Here is a 17,619-nt window from a genome sequence, read left to right as displayed (position 1 = left end):
GGCCAGATTTAAATCAAGATCCTCAACTTGGTGCATATCTAAAATGAAGTCCCCGTACAACCAGAACCTTTGACGGCAGACCCTATACCAAAGCCATGAAGACTGAACTCCTTTTCTCCATGAGAGGCGAGTCTGTCAGAAGAAAGCAGTATGTTTCACTGCTGCTTCCCATGTTTACTATCTATTTGTTGGTGCAACTGTAATACAAGCTCCAACTGATATCAGGGCTGTATGGTGCTTTATAAACACACGGTGAGACTGTCCTTGTCTCAATGAACTTTCAGTCTAAGTATTCTAGAAGATCAATTTTGGGGTTAGGAAAACAGAGGCATAAAGATTAAGTGACTGGACCAATGTCCTGTCGCAGGTTAGCAGCAGAGCTGGGAATAGAACTCCTCCTGAGTCCCACCTTAGTATATTGTTCATTGGATCAGACTGTTTCAGTGCTTTGCTTATCTCAGTAAATAGAGGAATTCAGGCTCCAGCACTATTAATATGGCACCACTTAAAATATTTCTAAAAAAATCTTACTCACGTTAACACACAAGCTAGGTATAATCTCAAGTGTTTGGAGCTACATCACTTTACCTGTTGGGATCATAGTTTGCTTCCAAGACTCATAATGTTTTCCCTTTAAAGTCCTGCTAGTTGCCTTAGTTAATGTCTTAACTTATCACAGTATTTGTAGTATTCTACCTAATTGTTCCTTTTGTAGCAATTTAGGAAGCTTAGGTAATGCTAAAAAGGCTGAATTTACCTGAATGTTTGATAAAAGCACCAACCGAGACCACCTTACATTTTCCCGCATGACAAACTTCTCCCAGACCCCAACCTGAATCTTCTAGATTTTTTTTTTTCTGCTCTGTGCTTCTCCCCTCCACATGAGACAGAAAGAATGCTAAGAGAGCAGCTGATCCCATGGTAGTTCTTCCTGCTTGTGGCCAGGCTAGTATTGAAAATCTTGAAAGAAAAATCCATTCCAGCTCTGCAGACTAAATTTTTGGGTGGCTTGACTGGAGTGCATGGAAGTATCAAAGCATAAGAGTGCTCAACTCATTTTTTTCTTACACAGTGGGAGAAATCCATTTGCATCTTTCATGCAACTGAGTTTACCATAAGCAATGGAGCTACAATGATATAGATCAGCAGAGGATCTTACTCTTATTCAGTTACTCTAGAGTGGCATGCTGGGTTACACGTACTTCAAAGGGGTTAAACTGACCTCTTCATTCTGCAGTATTTTGTAATTGTACATGAAACACACCTGTATAGCTCTAGGGGAATTAAGGCTCTGAACCTGCAAGGTTCTGAGCACTCTGGGCCCTATCCAGCAGAGCATCTAATCATGTGCTTAACTTTAAACATATGAGCAATCCTATCCCTGTTTATTCTCAAAGCATTTCAACATATTCTTGTAATTAAGCACTGGGTAAAGTGCATTGCTGAATTAGGCCCTAAAAAAGGAAATACAGTTACTAGCAAACTGTTGCCCAGGATGACTGTCTTTATATACTCTCTAAAGGTTAAAAATATCTCATGCTCACCTACTTAGAAATAAGGAAGGAAAGCTGGAATAAGTTATCCTGCATCTTGGAACAATGTAGAACTGCTGTCCTGCACTGCAGAAATTGTTTGGTGCATCTCAAAAGGAAAACAAATTCCAGGGCTTTGTTTCTCTGAAAAATGAATGAAGCTGCTGGAATGTACTTGAGTGATCAAAGTCCACTGGTCAATGGGAAGACTCCCATTGGCTTATAGAATCATAAAATATTGGGATTGGAAGGGACCTCAGGAGATCACCTAGTCCAACCCCCTGCTCCAAGCAGGACCAATCCCCAGACAGACTTTTACCCCAGTTCCCTAGATGGCCCACCCAAGGATTGGGCTCACAACCCTGGGTTTAGCAGGCCAATGCTCCAACCACTGAGCTATCCCTCCCTCCAGATGTTTCAGTGGGCTTTGAATTAAGTCCATCCTCCCTCGCCCCAATGCTGAGCACCTACAGCTTTCTTTGACTTCCTTGGAAGCTGCAGGTACTTAATTCCTCTGAGAATCAGTTCGTAAATCCTCAGGTTTTTACCTTCTTTCCTATTTTAAAAGCTATGCTTATGTCACTGAATTACAGGTATTAAAGAAGCACAACATGCAAAAACGTCAATCTTTTTGATGTGGTAAAACTTAAATGAAATCCATACTATGCATTAAATATAATGTAATTGCTTTTCTTTTCCATAAAAAAGCATATTTTTCTCTTGCCCTTCTCCATAAGGTCATTTGTCCTGCAGTAAAATGAACTGTTCTAATGGGGGATTTAAAAGCTGCCTCTAACATTGAGAAATGTTACCTTTTCTAATTCTTCTAACAAAAAGACATATTTCCCGAGCAATACCCTAACTTTGCATTTGGATGTTTTCCATATTTTGCTCACATTTTGAAACTCATTGCTGTAAAAATCTTGGATAGGAGAGAACTGTGTTCTCATAATGAAATATAGACTGAAAAAGCAATCTGATGAGAACCATCTATGCCAACTCTTTGATTTAAGACAGCTTTCTATCTTTATATTAGTTTTTGACATATGGTACCACCATTATATCTTTTCTCTTATCTATAGCACATTAAATATTTAAACTATAAGGTTTGCAATCTACCGTTCATAAAATACAGCCTTTTACTCAAAATGCAGCTAAAGTGCATTTGGCATTAACTGAAAAGGGCTTATTTATTTTTATATATGTGATGCTTTGCTTAAAGTTGCTTCTGCCATCCATTTTCAGGGGTCTTCAAGTTGGACATAACAAAATGGAAAATCATTCCAGCATGAAACTTGATATAAGACCATGGGGGATGCAAAGGCCAACTTCTAATTTGGCATAAACCTGCATGGTCAACTGAAGTCACCAGTTTATACCAGCTGAGGTAGTTGCCTTAATGTTTTGATTAAAACTTTGAATATTGTTTTGTGTGCTTCTAAGTACAAAATCAAAGGAAAGAGACCCAAGCTGAAAGGTACTTCTTTACACCTGTCTGATTGAGAAACAGTAGCTTCAAGATTTTGTGTGGCTACACCAAAATTAACTAAAGAAGTTGTGTGTTTGTTTTATTTTTTAGGCAAATCTGTCAAAAGAAGCAAATAAAATGCAAACCTTGGTAAGACTGAAAATCTAAGTTCAGCTCTGGCACGAACTTCTGCAATTCCTTTTGGCAACATTAGGACTAGGGAAGAATTTAGTATGCTAGGACATATCTCCAGCTAGTGTAAAGTAGTGTTGCTACGTTGACTTTAATGTAGCAAAGCCAGTTTATACCAGCTAAGGATCTGGACTGTGAACATGACAGGCACTGTCATCTGCCATCTTTCTCTCCCCTCCCCCAAATAAAAAAAAATTATGTGCTCTCACCGGAATCTTCAGGCAAAACTTCTATTACACTGAATAAGGACTACAGGATTTGTTCCATTGACTAATTATGAAATAAGCACTTTTCTGAAATCAAATATTCACAGAGAAGTACTAAGCCTGTCATTTACAGTAAAGCCACAAATTTCTCTGGCAGTGTTAAAGGGCCTTAAAGTGGGAATGCAGCTATTTTACCACATTCCTCTGCTCTGTCTAGAAACAGCTATGAATCCCATTGGCAAAGCACGTGTCTCCATCCCTCTCAAGAGGCAGAAGATAAGACTTATACCCCTTCCTGTTACTCCATTAGCAGAAATGGTAGAGGTAGGTGGGTGTAAAATTCAAAACAGAACATTCCCTGCATAATCTTCACCCACTGGGGAGAGGATGACAACAAACAAATGACATCCCAGTCCTGTTGCTTAATGCCATATTGGAAGGCACGCAGATACTGGGAGAGCAGTATAAGGTCCTGTGTAGAATAGAGATGATACATGGCTAACCAAGTTCGCACCTGTGCTAGATGGACTCCCTTGTACTGTTTATTCACTTGCAACATAGAGGGGTGTAACCAATATGTGTCTCAATAAAGGTTTCAAAAATGCTTATTTGGGAACCCTCTCTTTCTCCTCTCACTATGTGAGCGTAAAACATTTGTTTTTGCCAATAAAGTCATTCATATCTCACACTAACTATATCAACTGTGGAGTAATTAGTACTTTATATTGTGATAGAGAATCATGTCAATTGTCTGTTCATATTAACCTATGAAAGTGTACCTAGTAGCACCAAAAGCAACTCTCTACTTCCTGGGAATAAGAATTACTGTCAGCAAACAGCATTAGCAACAGGAATATACAAAGCACGTTTCTTCATTACCCACTAGAAATAGCACCACCAGAAACAGCATCCTGCTCAGAAAAGACAACTGTGTTGGGAAGTTTTCTTTTGCATGGCAACCATTGCTGCAAAACAAATGCCCGCTTTTGTGGATGGAGGATAGACTTCAGTAGACAAAGTATTATGGTGAGAATTGCCTTTGTGCAGAGAGTCCCATAAATTCTAGATGCCAAATTTCTCTCTACCCTTATTTTGAGGTATGTAGTGGTATATAGGTCTTGTGGTAGCCCTCTGACTGAAATGCATTTCATCCTTGAAGCATTTACCATTAGGCTATATCTATGTTGCACACCACTAGTGGTGGTATGTACACCAAGTGTAGCTACACAGTGCAGTGAAAAGCAAGTTGAATTCATGCCGTGGTGTGTAGCTACACACCTTAATGAAAGTCTGAGGAAGTGGGGAAAGACTGGCAGCAAGGAGTTGCTGGAGCCTTTCCCTGCTGCCTCCCCTCTGCTAGACCCTCTGTCTCCTGCTGAAGTCTTTCTCTGTGGTGGGGAAAGACTTTGGCAATGGAGAGACAGTGGTATACTACACTGCTTAAAAAAGGTGTAGGCTAGACAGTGGTGACACTGCTTGGGCATGCAGAGAGCCATATAGCGTACATATGTAAGGGTTCAGGTGTGTCTTTACATGCTTAAACAGTGCCTGTCTGCTATACCTTGTGGGGGAAGGGCAGGGGTGGTATAGGCATTCTACATTCCACTGTAAGGATTGTGCAGTGTAGACATGCTCTAAGTAAGAAGACTTCCATTACATAGTGGAATGCATGTAGAAGTTATACATTCATTATTAAATTACACAGGCCAGTCTCCTTGGAGAATTTCAATCAGTTACTCCTGCACTGAACCAATAACCTGTTATTTCTCTGACTTCCTGAGATTCATCCAGCTCTTAATTTAAAGACATCAAGAGATGAAGACTAAACCACTTCTCCTGATGGTTTGTTCCACTGGTTAATCATCCTCACCCTTTAAAAATAAGTAAGTAAAGGCTAAATCCAATTTCAAGCACAGGAAGTGCCCAAGTACTCTCAGTATTTATGAAGATAAATATGATATACTGGAGTATGCAAGGAACCTAAGCAGTTACACAGGATCTAATGAAAAGCATGATTCAGGCAGGAGGGGAAAAAAAAGTATATATTGTATAATTATCTTACTCTGATGTTCAGTTCTCTTTATAGATTTGGTAGACTCTATTATAAGTAAGTTCTTTAGCTGCTGTAAAGCAGTGTACCTTTTCAGATGTTAATAGAGCTTTTCTGATTGTTAGTAGCTGAACACTTGGTCCTGTATCTACCTGTTTTGAGCTTTTCACAATTGTTTGGTGAATTCTTATTCTGTTAGTTCTCAGGGACTATTTTTCTCTCAATTTTACCTGATGGATCATTAAAGTGTCATTGTAACATAAGCTTATTTAAAGATATTCCTGACAACTTTGGCAATAGAAAAGAACTTGGAATTTAGTCTCTAAAAGTCAATATCTCTTCATTTAATATAATTACTAAAAGACATAACTTATAGAAATTAGGCATTAACTCTACATTTATGATATTTAATGTCTGCAGTGTGTAGACAGCATACATGTAAATGGGGAATTTTTAAAAGTGGTATTTTAGAGCTATAATACATCAAAATCTTCACTACATGACTTTTGGGAAGCAGCAGCAAATCAATTCAGAAGTGAGTTATGGATTATAAATGTCTAGAGAACTTGTCCAATAAATAATGGCATTAAAAATCTGTTCCACAGTTAATATTTTAACACAAGACTGTGTAGCTTGCTGTGACCAAAATATGAATTGAATTGAGACTACCTTTGTTATAGTTCATAGATAACATAAGAACGGCCATACTGGGTCAGCCCAAAGGTCCATCTAGTCTTGTATCCTGTCCTCTGACAGTGGCCAATGCCAGGTGCCCCAGAGGAAATGAACAGAACAGGTAGTCATCAAGTGATCCATCCCCTGTCATCCATTCCTAGCTTCTGGCAAACAGAGGCTAGGGACACCATCCTTACCCATCCTGACTAATAGCCATTGATGGACCTATCCTTCATGGATTTATCTAGTTCTTTTTTGAACTTTGTTATAGTCTTGGCCTTCACAACATCCTCTGGCAAAGAGTTCCCCAGGCTGACTGTGTGTTATGTGAAGGAATGCTTCCTTTTGTTTGTGTTTTAAACCTTCTGCCTGTTAATTCCATTTGGTGATCCCTAGTTCTTGTGTTATAAGAAGGAGTAAATAATGCTTCCTTATATACTTTCTCCACACAAGTCATGATTTTTATAGACGCTATCATATCCCCCTTAGTCGTCTTTTCTAAGCTGAAAAGTCCCAGTCTTATTAATCTGTCCTCATACGGAAGCTATTCCATACCCCTAATAGTTTTTGTTGTCCTTTTCTGAAACTTTTTCAATTTCAATACATATATATTTTTGAGATGGGGTGACCAGATCTGCACACCCTATACAAGATGTGGGCAAACCATGGATTTACATAAAGGCAATATAATATTTTCTGTCTTAATATTTATCCCTTCCTTAATGATTCCCAACATTGTTAGCTTTTGTCTGCTGCTGCACATTGAGTGCATGTATTCAGAGAACTATCAGCAATGACCCAATGATCTTTCTTGAGTGGAAACAGCTAATTTAGACTCCACCATTTTATAGGTATAGTTAGGATTATGTTTTCCAGTGTGCATTACTTTGCATTTATGAACATTGAATTTCATTTGCCATTTTGTAGCCTAGTCATCCAGTTTTGTGGGATCCCTTTGTAGTTCTTCACGGTCTGCTTGGGACTTAACTATTTTTGGTAGTTTTGTATTATCTGCAAATTTTGCCACCTCACTGTTTACCCCTTTTTGCAGATCATTTGTGAATATATTGAATAGTAGTGGTCCCAGTACAGGCCCTTGGGGAACACCACTATTTACCTCTCTCTAGTCTGAATACTAACCATTTATTCCTCTCTTTTAACCAGTTATCAATCCATGAGAGGACCTTCCCTCTTATCCCATGACAGCTTACGTTGCGTAAGAGCCTTTGGTGAGGGACTTTGTCATAGGCTTTCTGAAAATGTAAGTACAGTATATCCACTAGATTCCCCTTGTCCACATGCTTGTTGATCCCCTCAAAGAATTATAGAAGATTGGTGAGGCATGATTTCCCTTTACAAAAACCATGTTGACTCTTCAACAAATTATGTTTACCGATATGCCTGAGAATTCTGTTCTTTACTATAGTTTCAACCAATTTGCCCAGTACTGAAGTTAGGTTTACAGTCCTGTAATTGCCATGATTACCTCTGGAGCCCTTTTAAAAATTGGCATCACGTTAGCTATCTTTCAGGCATTTGGTACAGAAGCTGATTTAAGTGATAGGTTACAGACTACAGTTAGTAGTTCTTCAATTTCACATTTGACTTCCTTGAGAACTCTTGAGTGACTACCATTTGCTCATGGTGACTTTTCAGTTTGTTCCAAAACCACCTCTAATGACACCTCAATCTGGAACAGTTCCTCAGATTTGTCATTTAAAAAGAATGGCTCGGTTCTGGAAATCTTCCTCACATCCTCAGCCATGAAGACCGATGCAAAGAGTGCATTTAGTTTCTCCGCCTTATCATCCTTGAGTGCTCCTTTAGCATCTTGATCATCTCATGTCCCCACTAGTTTTTAGCAGACTTCCTGCTTCTGAAGTACTTTTTTTGCTATTACTTTTTGAGCCGCTGGCTGGCTGGCTGTTTTTTCAAATTCTTTTTTGCCTTCTGTGAGGGGGTGGACTAGACCCCCTGCTGGAGACCTCAGGGTTCTGTCACACTATCCCAGGAAAAGATCAGTGGAAAGGTCCTCCAAGTGGCCTAGAGTGGTTGCAAGGAAGCAACCAATCAGATGGGCTAATGGAACAGCCAATTATGGGCCAGGAGGGCCATATAAAAGAAGCTGCAGAACAGAGCAGTAGTTAGTAGCTGCTTGCAGCTGTAGAAGGAAGGACTGTGTGCTTGGCTGGCAGAGCAGCAGGCTCATGAACAGCTAAGTGGGGGCAGGGAATGGGGGAGTGAGAGGATCCTGGCTGGCTGCTAGGACTGAGCAGAAGACAGTCTGCTAGCAGGGACCTGGGGATCATTGAGCAGCTTCTGGCTGACTGTGAGGACTGAGTAGGGACTGAGCCTGGGGAGGGCTGCAGGAAGATAGTGTCTCCTGGGAGGAAGCCCTGGAGATAAAGCCCCATACCGGGGCCAGGACTACTTACTGAAAGAATGCAGACATGCCCAATCAGACGAGGCACTTGTGAGAGTTGGGTGCTGACCTTGTTACACCTTCCGAATTATATTTTACACTTCACTTGCCAGAGTTTATGCTTCTTTCTATTTTCTTCACTAGGATTTAACTTCTACTTTTTAAAGGATGCCTTTTTGCCTCTCACTACTTCTTTTACTTTGTTTAGTCATGATGGCACTTTTTTTTTTGTTCTCTTACTACGTTGTTTATTTTGGAGTATACATTTAAATTGAGCCTCTGTTACGGTGTCTTTAAAAAGTTTCCATGCAGCTTGCAGGGATTTCACTTTTGGTGCTGTACCCCTTTAATTTCTGTTTAACTTCCTAATTTTTCTGTAGTCCCCCTTTCTGAAATTAAATGTTACCATGTTGGGCTTCTGTGGTGGTTTCCCCACCATAATATAATTAAATTTAATATTTCTGTAGTCACTATTACCAAGCAGTCCAGCTATATTCACCTCTTGGACCAGATCCTGTCCTCCACTTAGGACTAAATCAAGAATTGCCTTTCCCCTTGTGGATTCCAGAACTAGCTGTTCCAAGAAACAGTCATTTAAGGTTACAAGAAACTTTATCTCTGCATCCTGTCCTGAGGTGGAATGTACCCAGTTGGTATGGGGATAGTTGAAACTCCCATTATTATTTATTTATTTATTTATTTTTAGCCCATGTAATCATTGAGTATTTCACAGTCACTATCACTATCCTGGTCACATGGTTGGTAGTAGATCCCTACTGCTAAATTCTTATAATTCAAGCATGGAATTACTATCCATAAAGATTCTGTGGTACAGCTTGGTTCATTTAAGATTTTTTTTTTTTTTACTTCATTTGATTCTATGCTTTCATTCATATATCATGCTACCCCCCCACCAGCATGACCTATTCTGGCCTTCTGATGTATTTTGTACCCTGGCATTACTTTGTCCCATTGATTATCCTCATTTCACAAGTTTCTGTGATGCCTATTATTATTAATATCCTCATTTAATATGAGGCACTTGAGTTCACCCATATTTAGGCTTCTAGCATTTGTATATAAGCACTTAAAGCAATAGCTGTCTGCTGTTACATGATCTAATTGAATGGGACTTTTTCATTTGACTGTTTCTCATCAGATCCTACCTGTATTTTATAATCTTCCATCCTCTCCTCTTTACTAGGACATAGAGACTCTCCATTAATAGATCCTCCTCTAAAAGATGTCTCTGTCTGAGACACGTGCTCTTCTCTGCCTGTGAGCTTTCCGCCAGCCCTTCATTTAAAAATGACCTACAATCTTTTTAATTTTAAGTGGTCCCTGTTACAGTGGGCCCTTATTGTTCTAGATGCGGGACAGAATAAAAAGGCTGTTCACACCCTGAAGACTTTAGTCTCAGGTACTGATGTAAACACACATACCTGTGAGTAACTTTATGCTTGTGAATGGTCCAAGCTGAGTTCAATAAGCCCAATCAGACATCAGTGTTTCCAGGACTGGTGCCTAACGTAACACAAGACACCAGCATTATACCCCCAGATGTCTGGTTATTGACCAGAATGCCCGGTCAAAAAGGAACCCTGACCGGGCCATTAAAAGTCTGGTTGGAGGTGCTGTGGGTCTAAGGCAGGCTAGTCCCTACTTGTCCTAGCACCGTGCTGCACCCCAGAAGTGGCCAGCAAGTCTGGCTCCTAGGCGGGATAGGGGGTCCGTACACTGCCCCTGCCCTGAGCACCAGCTTCACACTCCCATTGGATGGGAACCACAGCGCAGGGGTGGTGCCTGTGGGCAAGTGCTATGTGCTGAGCCTCCTGATCCCTTGCCTAGGAGCCAGACCTGCTGGCTGCTTCCAGGTCACAGCGCAGTACTAGCACAGGGTGTAGCCTGCCTTAGACCCTGTATGCCACTGACTGGGAGCCACCCAAAGTAAGCTTGTTCCTGAGCCCCAACCCTCTCTCTCAGCCTTGAGTTCCCCGCCCCCCCAGACACAGAGCCCCCTCCTGCATCCCAAACCTGTCATCTCCAGTCCTGCCCCAGAGCCTGCACCCCAGCCCAGAGCCCCCTTTCAGACCTTGAAACCTTCTCTGGCCCCACCCCAGAGCCCATACCCCTTCTGGATCCCACCCCCTCCCTCAACCCATAGCCCTTTCCTGCACTCAGAATCCCTTGACCCCACCCCCAGGCTGGAGCCCCCTCCTGCACCCCAAAATCCTCATCCCTCACCCCAGCCCAGAGCCTGTACACCCTGCCAAACCTCCACTCCATGCCTCAACCTGCAGCCTCCTCCCACACTCCAAATCCCTCAGCCCAACCCCACCAACCTGGAGCTGCCTCCTTAACCCCAAACCCCTCATCCCCAACCCCACACCAGAGATTGTGTCCCAGCCCAGAGCCCCTTCTTGCACTCTGAACCTCTAATTTCTGGCCCCACCCCAGAGCCCGGACCCCTCACTCCCTTCCACACCACAACCTCCTGCCCCAGCCCAATGAAAATGAGTTAGTGTGGGGGGAGCAAGCCACTGAGGAAGGGGGAAATGTTATTAGTGGGGAGCCTCAGGGAAGGGGTGGGGCTAGGGTGTTTGGTTTTGTGCGGTTCAAAAGTTGGCAACCCTAAGCAAGCAAACAAGAGCAAGAATGGTAAGGAAGGATGAAGGCAAAGTGTTAAGATCACAACAGTATTTTTATAAACTGGCTAGAGCATTACTTGATCATTCTGATTTTTTTAAAATATGGCTTGTTCTGCTGTCTTGCGGTGTTAAGGCTACACAGGAACTGGCCTTGGAATAGGACAGTTGGGGGGTACCGCTCCTCTGTCCCTGCAGACTCTCTCAGCCTCCCCTCTTGGATGGAATACCCCATCTGTTGGTGCTTCTGAGTTAGGTATAAGGGTTGCTTCTCTACTTTCTTCCTCTCTTTCTCTTTCTTTTTTTTCTCTCTCATTTGAGTAGACTGACTCTATGTAATTGAACAAATCCCACTGTCTGCTTAATGTTTAGCCATGTGTGGGCTAGGGGTAGCCTAGTTACACACTAAGCATTAATTTCAGGCAGGGAGCTTTCCCTCACATTTAACTATATCAGGAAACTATGCTGATATTTGGTGCTGGTCAAAGATTCAGGCCTTCTAGGATAAGGGAATTATTCATATCCGCTGCCTAGATAGGCCTGCCAGTGCACAGGATTAGGCAAATTACCATATGAAAGGTTCATTTGTGTTAGGGAATTTGACTTCTGCATCTTCAAGAAAGGGGAAAACGAATTTGGAAGCTTCATTTTGTTAGTGAATATTTTGAAAAAATGTTCAATCCCTGTAAGTGTTGCAGTATTAGGTAGATTTGCAGGCTGCAATATGTGGATCCAGGAATGACATTATCAGGTCGGCTAGGAGTGATGGATCAGAAAAGACCCTTGCACTTTTTTTACATTTCCACAAGCTGCTCGTGCGCCAAAAAAAAAAAGACCATGGTTTTGGCTGGAAAATTCATCAGTGTACTTTCCACTAATTCTTGATTGTATATGAAAGTCCTAACATAAGTGTCTGAATCAGCCTTGAATTAATGTCACCAACCAAGCCTGTAGCCATGTGGGGTGGGTCACGGGGAAACCAACAATTCTAGTGTTGTTTTATGGTGGTTGTGGACCTATGTGGCGTGATGTGCAACAAGACTTTTACAAGTTATGACTTTTTTTTAGTTTTTTGACAACTGTTATCTAGATGCACTCGCAGCTAGTAAGCAAATGGCATCCCAATTTGGATTTAAGTACTTGCGGACCTCAAGTGCTGAAGATATGAATTTTGTATAATGGGATTGTAACTTACTACCATGTTTCCTTTATTTGTAAGAGATTGCCACTAAGTAAGATTGAGGACATCTTCATCATCTGGACTCATGGAAAAGAAGCCCTTGAAGAATTCCACCAGGATTTCAACAATTTCCATCCCACCATCAACCTCAGCCTAGTCCAATCCACACAAGCAGTCCATTTCCTGGACACTACTGTACTAATAAGCGATGGTCACATAAACACAACCCTATACCGGAAACCTACTGACCACTATACTTACCTACATGCCTCCAGCTTTCATCCAGACCATATCACACGATCCATTGTCTACAGCCAAGCTTTAAGATACAACCACATTTGCTCCAACCCCTCAGACAGAGACAAACACCTACAAGATCTCTATGAAGCTTTCTTAAAACTACAATTTCCACCTGCTGAAGTGAAAAAACAGATTGACAGAGCCAGAAAAGTACCCAGAAGTCACCTACTACAGGACAGGCTCAGCAAAGAAAACAACAATACCACTAGCCGTCACCTTCAGCCCCCAACTAAAACCTCTCCAGCGCATCATCAAAGATCTACAACCTATCCTGAAAGATGATCCCTCACTCTCACAGATCTTGGGAGACAGACCGGTCCTCGCTTACAGACAGTCCCCCAACCTGAAGCAAATACTCACCAGCAACCACACACCACAGGACAAAAACAGTAACCCAGAAACCTATCCTTGCAACAAAGCCCATTGCCAACTCTGTCCACATATCTAGTTAAGTGACATCATCATAGGACCCTAACCACATCACCATGCCATCTGGGGCTTGTTCATCTGTACATCTACCAGTTTATGTATGCCATCATGTGCCAGCAATTCCCTCTGCCGTGTACATTGGCCAACTGGACAGTCTCTATGCAAAAGAATAAATGGACAAATCTGGCATCAGGAATCATAACATTCAAAAACTAGTAGGGAGAACACTTCAATCTCTTGGTCACTCGTAACAGACTTAAAGTGGCAAATTTGCAACACAAAAGCTTCAAAAACAGACTCCAATGGAAACTGCCAGACTTAAATAAATACAAACTAGATACCATTAACTTTGGCTTGAATAAAGACTGGAGCAGCTGGGTCATTATACAAATTGATCTAATCTTCCACAATGAAGTATCGCACACCTTTTGTCAACTGTCTGAAATGGGCTATCTTTGATTATGACTATAAATTTTTTTTCTCCTGCTGATAGTAAGTTCATCTTAATTAATAGCCTCTAGAGTTGGGTATGGGCAACTTCCACCTTTTCATGATCTGTGTGTGTGTGTGTGTGTGTGTGTGTGTGTGTATATAATATATGTGTGTGTGTGTGATATATATATATATATATAATATATATTATATTATATATATATATAATGTAGTAGTACCCACCTGGAAAATGAGGTATGTACCCACCCTGGAAATGAGTTGGAGATAAGATCAAGGCGACTCGAGAGAAGTTAGTCAGCTGGTGGAACTACAGAAGGTGTAGAGATTAAGATAAGACTTGTCTACTGAAAAATAACAAGGCCTGGACTCCATCTTGAAGCCCTAGAGACTGCTCAACAAAGCTCACAAGCACTGGCTACCAGGCTAAGGAGATACACGAGAGAAGCAGAGGCCAAAAAAGAAAATCCCTGTTCTCCAAGGAACCATCCAAGGTGTACTCCCAACTGCAGTGCAACAACACAATAAAGCAAGAGCCACCAGCACAGAAACTGAACATACTGGAAGAACATATGGGAGAAAGAGAAGACTCATAACACAGTGCAAAGTGGCTGCAGGACCTGAGAACAGAGCACAGCAATCTCCCAGAACAGAAACCAGTCACCATCACAGTAGAAGACATCCAGCAGCGGGTCAAAAACATGAAGAGGGACAGCACCTGGACCAGACATGATCCACACCTACTGGCTAAGAAATTAACAGCAGTGCAATGAACGCCTAGCAGCAACCGATGAAACCAGCTCTAGCAGCAGCTCCCACCCAAACTGGCTAATACAAGGAAGCAGTACTGATCATGAAGACCCCTGCAAGGACAAGAACCGGCCAACTACCGGCCAATAACCTGCCTCCCAACATGGAACGTTTCATCAGGCATCATAGCTGCAAGCTACAGGACCACAATGGCTAGTACACTAGCCACACAGCTCAGAAGGGCATTGGAACACACCAGAAGCTCAAAACAATTGCTCATAGATAGAGCAGTCGCCCAAGACTCAAGGTCTAGACAGACCAATCTGAGCACAGGCCTGGATTTGACTTATAGGAAAGGCTATGACCAATGCCGACCACGTGGATTCTGTGAATGTCTGGCTACTACAAAGTCAACAGGGACACTAAGGACCTCTCCAAGAACTCAATGGACTATGGAAGACAACATCGAGAAGTCAACTCAAGGCAACTTCCACAAGGCCATCAGTGCGGATATACCAAGGTGATGCACTGTCCCCGCTGCTGTTTCTGCAATAGCTTAAACACCCTCAGCCAGATAATCACTAAGGACTGCGATACGGGTACAGGTTCAGGAGGTGAACTACCACAGCACACTCCTACATGGTGACATCAAGCTGTATTGCTAAGAATGAACGAGACATCGATCGCTAATCCACCTGACGCGAATCTACTGAGGATATTCGGAGGTTCATTCGGACTGGAGAAGTGTCGCCGGATGGTAGTGAAGAGAGGAAGTAGTCCAAGACTGATGGTGGAACTACCACGGGCCACATAGCAGAATACAGACCAGCTACAAGTACCTTGGCATCCGCAGTCACATGGAAACACGAATAGGAAGCAGGAAGACAAGCAACATCAGATATCACCAAGGATAAGACAGGTCCTGAGAGCCAGCTTCAGTGGGAAGAACAAGATCACGCATCAACGGATACGCCTGACGGTCATCAGATACCCTGCGGTATAGTGAGCTGCAAAGGAGACGGTAGGGCTGCATGTAAACCCGGAAGCTCCTCACAATGACTGGAGGTTTCCACCCCAAGTCCAACACCCAGAGACTGTATTACCACCGGAAAAGAGAAGGCGGCGGGGGCTTGGTGAGCGCAAGTGCACTATCCTGGATGAACCCGACATCCAGGAGTACATTCAGTAGATGGCCCAAAGATGAGTGCTGAGAGATCGCTGACGGCAGCAGCAACATGGGAGGAAGACCAGCAGAAGAAGTGCCATGGCAAGACAAGACCCTTGCATGGGATGTAACCACGACAGTTAGCTGAGGTGGCTGGACATTGGAAATCCTACCAGTGGCTGAAAGGCTGGACTAAAAGACAGCACTGAGGCACTGATCATGCAGCACAGGAAACAGGCACTGAGCACCAGATCCATGAAGCAGGGGTCTACCACATAGAGAGGACCCAAGGTGCAGACTGCGCAAGAGAGGCTCAGAGACAGTCCAACAATAGTAGCAGGATGTAAGATCAGACAGGAAACAAGCCAATACACGGAAGCACACCAAGTGGCTGGCATTGTGTACTATGAACATTGCAGCGTATGGTGACCTCCCAAAGACAGATGGAGATTCCGCAGAAGTTGTGGAAAATACAGGCAAATCCTGTGGAACTCCAATCCAGACGGACAGGCAAGTACTGGCATCACAGACATCGGTATAGAAAGGAGCAGAAACAAGCTGGTGGTGATAGTTATAGCAGGCCAAGTGACAGCAACACAGGAGAAAGAATATGAGAAGTGGAGAAGTACCAGGGCCTGAAAGAGAACTCGAGAGGTGTGGAAAGTGAAGGCCAAAGTGGTCCAGTGTGGTAGACCTTCGGGGGTGACTCCAAAGTGGGTGAGGCCCCAACAGAATCCAGGAACAACATCAGAACTCTCTGTTCCGAGAAGAGTGCAGTCTAGGAACAGCTAGAACTGCGCAGAACCTCAAAACTCCCAGGCCTCTGGTAAAGGACCCGAGCTGAGGAAGACACATACCACCCATAGGGTGAAAGGGAATTTTTTTTTTGTTAAATATATATTCTTACTGTATGTTCCATTCTATGCATCTGATGTTGCTGTAGCCCACGAAAGCTTATGCTCAAATAAATTTGTTAGTCTCCAAGCTGCCACAAATACTCCTGTTCTTTTTGCGGATACAGACTAACATGGCTGCTACTCTGAAACCACTTTAGTATATTTGTATTCAAACAATGTGCATACAATCACAGGATTTTTAAAAAAAACCAAACAATAATCCATTAATAGTTTCACCATTACCCACCATCCCAAGGGCCTACAGAAGCCATGGCATCTTCATATATTTAGAATAGGAGATGCAGAGAAGTACCAAATACTTAATGGTGCCCACTATGACAGGATGATGCAGCTACGTTAAGTGCAGTACATACCTGAAGACACTTAGAGGGAGGTTGAAGGAGTGAGTCAGCATGAAGAAAAAAATAAGATGACAGGCAATTTTTGAGTTTACTTGAATTCACTTAAATTCCGCCTGTTCATTTTCTTCAATCAAATAATAGCAGAGGGGTTTCTTCTCCAAAAGATAAGATGTAGTGGTCATCAGACCTATATAGTGTCAAAATTTTCCTGATTGGAAAAAAGTTTTTCATCAAATGATTTCTTTCCTGTAGGGGGAAACATTATTTTCAATTATTCCTTTATACTTTTCATTTTGTTTAAAAAGTCTTTTTTTTTTTTTTTTTTTTTTTTTAACTGAAACTCTTTATTAGATGTTCAGGGTTCCTTTTCCCCCTTCCCCTCCTCCTCCTCCTCCTCCTATATTTCTCCCATTCTCCTTTTTTCACTTTCCCTTCTGCCCGACTGGGGTTTTTTTGCAGTCTGAGGGTTATTTGCAAGGAATTTTGCTTAACCACATTTACTATTCCATATGTGAGAGAGAAACAAAAGAAGTAATAGGAAGATGGCACCATAATTTCCCATGGCAAACCAGCTTTTTCATTCACACTACTAGTGTCACTCTCAGTAATATATAAGATCAGATACTATTAATTGAGCTTTTATACTTTATATAAGCAACAACTTTTGCAAGTCAAGAATCCTTGTGTTCCCATGGTCTTTGACAGTGTTGGAATTAACTTGTTTGATAAAGCAGTTTTATTTTGGTCCAAAGCAGAAATATAACTGGTGATGAGGGAATCTAAAAAATTAGATGAGCAAAAATCTAAAAATTATAGATGTTGGCATCTAAATCTCAGAATTTTCTTGCATAATTGTTAAAGCAGTGTCTCATAGAATTTCAAGAGCTTAACCAGAAA

The sequence above is a fragment of the Chelonoidis abingdonii genome, chromosome 7, assembly GCF_003597395.2.
Source record: "Chelonoidis abingdonii isolate Lonesome George chromosome 7, CheloAbing_2.0, whole genome shotgun sequence".
Taxonomy (NCBI): domain Eukaryota; kingdom Metazoa; phylum Chordata; order Testudines; family Testudinidae; genus Chelonoidis; species Chelonoidis abingdonii.
This window is presented reverse-complemented; position numbering follows the sequence as displayed.